We start from the raw sequence: 6,079 nt of genomic DNA on the forward strand, positions 1-6,079 counted from the left end.
CTAAAGTACACACAACAGCAGCGGCCAAGAGAGGGAAAAAAGGCTTGTTATTCCAGTGTCAACATGTAAATATAAACAGTAGTGAGAGAGAGTGTAAGTTGTATTTCAGCAGTTGATAAGGCCATGTCACCCTGATGTCATAATGACAGAGTGAGCGACTGAAGGAGTGTGCTGTGTGGGGCTCTTGGCTGGCGGTGGAGGGGTGTGTCCTCCCCTGACTAGAGACAGGTTTATTGGGCCTGATGAGTGCTAAGCTCCTGTGCCTAGCCACAATGGAGCCTGTGATCTCCCTTTGTGGCTCATTGGGAAGCACTGGTGCGCTCGGCAGCCCCCGCTCTGTCATTAGACAGATTGTGAACAGGCTGCACAAGGCCCAGCCAGGGATGACGGAGCCACCAGCCACTTCATTAGGGGCATTATGAAGAGGACTGAAGCTTTCTTCTCTCCGCCTGTGTCCAGAATTCACAGGTCTGTTTAATCACATAATTCTCCTCAAGTGCCCCAAGGAGGCTGCAGCACAGCAAGGGCCCTTTAGACCCATGACAACTTGGAGAGATTAATTATATTCATCTTTTGGAATATCTGCGAATAAGAGGGAATTTGATATTGGCTTGCTTTTATTTTTTTCCTCTTGTCTTTTTCCAACCAGCTCTTTGATGTCCTCCTGTTATTGTTGGGGGACGTCTGTGCAACCCTCTGCTGCCGGAGCTTTGATATGTTCTAGCAGGGGTTAAGGGTTAGCGTCCAGAGTTCTGGGGGCCAGGACGTCCTAACTTCTGTCTTGGAGAGGGCTGACCTCTGGACCTGAGGGTTGGTCAGAGAGACTCCAAATTCTGCCTCCCTTTGATGCACGCTCTTTCACAGCAGTTAATTAGCCAGGGTGGCTAAACGTTTAGCCTGGGCGTGAAAGAGTCTGGGATAGCATGTGTGTCCAAGACATTGCCCGCTTTTTTTGTGCGTATCACAAGGTCTTTTGAAACAATGTGGTACTTGGGACAACTTGTTTGCATAGGATAGTGAGTGAATGCTGCAGCCCTATTCACGAGAGCTCATTCACCAGGAAGAGTTTTGAGAAGGCCTTTCTGGTAATGAAGAGAAGTCCTTGACATTTCACTCGTTTTCCTCTAATCAACTTCATGATTTCCCTCTTTTTCTGTGTCTTTGTTTTTTCATATGTTGCAGGAATCTATCCTACACTGGAGTGCGAAAAAAGAAGAACCTCTTAACCGGCAAGTGGCAGTTGCAGCTTGTGAATCATTTCAAGCCACTGCTACATATCTTCCCCTAATCTTCATACGGTCTTTGGGGGGCATTGATATAAATTTCTGAGTATATGGCTTTCATCAAGTATCCAGTGAGCAGTCGGGGTTTCAAGCGGGATCCAATTTTCCCTTCCCTCTATTCCAACAACTCCTGTAAGCAGTCATGAGCCAGACTGGTAGCCTCAGCTGTAACATACTGGATTCATCACCGCTTAAATATCAGTTCTTTACTGCTGCACATCAGGGATAATAATTTCCCTGTGTGTCAGTAGGAAAGGGCAAATAAAGCCTGTTTGTTCGATTCTGGAGAGGCAGTAAAACTCCCCTTTGCCTCCTGGCCCAGAGCGCACATGCCTACAATAACAAGGTAGTATATTACATCAAGACTAAAGAGCAATAGTTCTGAATTAAGACCCGGCAATACTTGTGATGAACACATCTGTGCCCCTCACCGCAGTACCTGTAAATACAGTAAGTTATTAAGCACTGGTGACGTAGCTAACTTTACTTTTCCTATCAAATCTTCTTTAGCCTAAGGCAACCTTCAATCACTTGTCCACAGAGAAACATCAAATAAAATTTCATTTCATGTTGTTTGTGCTTTGGATAGTAGGAGGAGGGAGCCAGGTTGGGTCTGGTTGATACTGTAGAGATATTGATCTGCTATTGAGTGCACACTGTGTCCAGACAGTTTCCATCCCCAGGGACCCAAAACACTAAATCATTCTCTCATTTTAAGCTAACTTGTATGTCTGCGGAGCTGCCAGAGCTCTCAGGGATAGACAAACTTTAAAGTAAAATGCTCTCATTCGTCCTGTCTGGCTCTCCTGCATTTCTGTCTTTAGCTTTGCATCCATCTCCTACACCACTGCACCTTATATTGATTCAAACGTAGCTGCTGCCACTACAAACTATGATCTTAAAGACATGTTCTCAAAACAAGACCCTTTTTGTCTTAACAAGCATGAAAGGATTTTAGGAGATTTACACTCTGCCTGTGATTTAAACATCAAGGCTTAACCTATTTCTTTATGAGTAAGGAGTTGCAGGGGATGGGGCTGCTCTCACCGTATAACTTGATGATTCACTCATTTGTGGATATGTGGCAAGAAATAGCTCCAACCCTTTTGTTATGTGCATATGTATTTTATGTGTATGATCATCCAAAATGTCTCTCTCTGGTGGTTGGTTATAAAACACAATGTTCATCTGTTCTGTGAAGGATTTTTCTGAGCTTTAAATCATACACTAACAAATACAACAAAGCTTTATTATAAATGATGAATCACAGGCTAAGCAAAGAATCATCTTTTACTTTACTTTTACCCTAATGCAGAAATTCTGTTTTATTTCAAACTGTTTGGGGATTGTTACATGATTAATCTGGAGATTACTGTCAATAAAATGCCATAAATCCCATTATTTTACTCTGTACACAACTATTTTCTGAACAGTTGTTGTTCTGTTATTATGTATGAAGTCATCATATTATGAGGCTTCTGTATGAGCATCATAACTGAACAATTGAATCAAACAACTCTTGCACTCTAAACTATTTTCTCAAGTCAGTACATCTGTCTGATCCGATGATTACTGGAGCGTATGGTCCCTCCATATGCGCTGTTTTGTTTGTGTGTGTGTGTGTATGTGTCTGTGTATGCAGTTTCCTTGGTAGTCAGGATAGGTTTCGGAGTGCTCGGCGCCGCTCTCCAGCTTGGCCACCTGCAGCTGGGGATCAATCAGCTCTCTGGCACCCCAACCTACCAACTACCCCCATCTCCCCACCCTCCACCCCATCAACCAGCCCCCTCCCCTCCTGAATCCCATCCCGTCACCTGGCAGTATCAACCGGACCAACAGGGGGCTGCCTGTTTCTTCATTTCTCTGATTTGAGTCAAGTTCACATCTATCTGATTTCATGGCTGCGCAGAGGACACTAACACCAACATGAGACGAAACAAAAGTCACAAACCATAAACCACTGTCTCACCAAAGCTACTGTATCTACACATGAGATATGTCATGCAGAACAATTTATGAAATAGACAACAGGAGGATAATTATAGACATGCTCATACATGTACCATATTAAATTACTATTGTTTTGTTTACTGTCATTTATCACAAGGAGATAAATGTTTCAGATAACACTGTCTCGCACTATTCTGCATTTATGTCATGTAATTTTCTGTCTTTAATATGGATTTATCTGTAACACTTTTTCCCTACTTTACTGTATTTAAGCCCCCCGTTTAGCATTTATAAGCAGAGACACACATTTATAAAGAGTTGGGCTAACATAACATAATGTAGCTGTAAGCAAACAAAAGTCTATTAATGTAGATATCAAAATCCATAACTCCCCCTGTGGACTCCTTTAAGTGGCAGCTGATATAGAAACAGATAGTGAATGACAAAATAGTCAAATGTAACTGTAATAATATAAAAGTTACTATTGTTGACAAACACTGTACATCAATAAGCACTTAAAACATCCCTATATCTTGTATACAACTACATTATAGTGTGTTATAAACACATTAATGCATGTAATCACTCAGACTCCCACAGTCACACATACACATATATACACATCACTCATAGCCTATCAACAGAGCCCAGGTTAAACTCTGCCCATCCCTGTTTACTCCAAACACTAGAACTAAGGAGGGGATTTGGAAGGCTGCTGACTCAAATCCCCTCTTATTTTAGAACTCCTACACCTCATCAGTCTCATCGTGGCACATGGGTTTTGACAGGAACAAACTGGTCCTGCTGGAGAAGCGGAGGTTGTGCCAGACCCTTACAAGGTACTCCCCGCTGCAGATGCAGAAGAGAGAAGTTTTCTATTATCAAGGACTCTCCCTTAATGATGAAAGTAAACAACCAGAACAAGAGTGTTTAATATTTCATAGCCCACCCACAGGTGTAGCGGTGCGCTGGGGAATAACACATACATCCACACATACCGATGTGGGTCTGATTAAGACAAGGGTACTGTCCCTGCTGCAATTGGCCAGATCTCCTGTGTGTGTGTGTGTGTGTGTGTGTGTGTGTGTGTGTGTGTGTGTGTGTGTGTGTGTGTGTGTATGTATGTAGGGTCTTGAATGTATTTGCTGCCTCAGTCGTTTTTTCTCCCTCTCTCTCTGCTCTCCCTCTCTCCTCTGCCCTCTCTCTGTGGTGATATATGGAACATATGGGAAATCATTGTGGGGTTATAAAGGGCTGTCGACTTCAGCAGACATGCAATAAATTAAGCTGTTTGTGCAGGGGAGGAAAAACACAAGCTCTTTAGGAACACTTAGTGCAGATTTCCTGTACAGACTTAACTCTCCCTCTCTCTCTCTCTCTCTTTCCTCCTCTCTTCCTTCCTAACTCCTCCTCTCACCCCTCAACCCATTCCCTCTGTCTCTTCCTGACTCCCTCTCACTATTGTAACACAGGCCACAGCACAATCTCATTCTGTTCTCCTGGTTGGTGGTAACACAGTGGGATATATCCACACAAATTACACACATAAAACTCGCAAAGCCTGGAAAATATTTTAATAGTTTCCGCACCCCCTTAGCGGCAACAAGCTGCATGTGCAGAGCTGGTGTACACCACCAACATTATTGGTGCAATTAAATGTGAAACACAAGAGAGGAACATAAGGGAGTGGGAGCCCAAAATGGCTGTAAACAAGGAAAATGACACTTGACAAGTTGTAATTTATGGACGTTGTTTCAAAGGCAAGAGACTCACCGTTCCTACACTGCCAAAGGAGGAAGAATAAGGCACAGAGATCCAGGCATTAGAGGAACTATTCACAGAATGTTAGTGCATCAAAGCCACACAGAGACAAAAAAAGGGAAAGAGAAAGCTGTGACTTCAAAGTTGAAGCATGATGAGCAATGCTCAGAGAGAGAGAGAGAAACCAAGAGAGAGACAGGAAGTGTGTGTGTGTGTTTGTGTGTGTCAGAGAGAGTGAGAGAGAGAGAGAGCTTTGCAGGATGATAGTACCCAAAGCAAGCATGGGGTGGGGTGAGGGGAGCTGGGTGAGGTGGGGAGAGGCCCCTGGATACAGGCGTACTCATCTCAAAGAATGCTAAATCACACACACACATACATATATACACATGCACATACACACATACACACACACACACACACACACAGGCTGTCTGGGGAAGAGACGCCATTAAACAGAATAGAATAGGACTTGAGCTCTCATACTCCAACCCCATCTAGAAACAAATCAGCGTCACCATTTACGTGTTTACTCTCTTTCCCAAAATGAGGACAAAACTGAACCAGAACAGTTGCCGAAAATAAGCGCACGCCGAACGAAACTGAAGACGCTGTCATGCTTGATGGAAGCCTCCAATTTATCCAGTCGAGGCCAGATGTTTACTGTGATAGCTGCACTTTGTGTTTTCACTGCAAATACACTCACTTAACTAACTCAGCATACAGTATGTTTTTACATCACATTACACCGCCGACACATTTATTCGGAATGCTCTGTTTAATTTGTTTGTTGTATAGTGTTGTTTCTGTTTACGCCACTTCTAAACTTTTCACAATACCAAATGGCTTCTTAAAACTCATCTTTTTAAATAATTAGTCATTTTGAATCATTTAATTATGACCAAGTTCTTTTTTTCATACAGCACCCAATCATACCATTTAACAGCTCTCCAGTTTCTTATCTGCTTTTCAAGAATTACACTTAAAACCAAATGGATAAAAGGATCTAATGCATGTGGAGCACAGCATAAGCTCATTCTTCAAAGTTGTCAGACCTGCCAAAGGCATTGAACGGTGAAAAATGTTTA

The sequence above is a fragment of the Lates calcarifer genome, linkage group LG8 (assembly GCF_001640805.2).
Source record: "Lates calcarifer isolate ASB-BC8 linkage group LG8, TLL_Latcal_v3, whole genome shotgun sequence".
In the NCBI taxonomy this organism is placed as follows: Eukaryota; Metazoa; Chordata; class Actinopteri; family Centropomidae; genus Lates; species Lates calcarifer.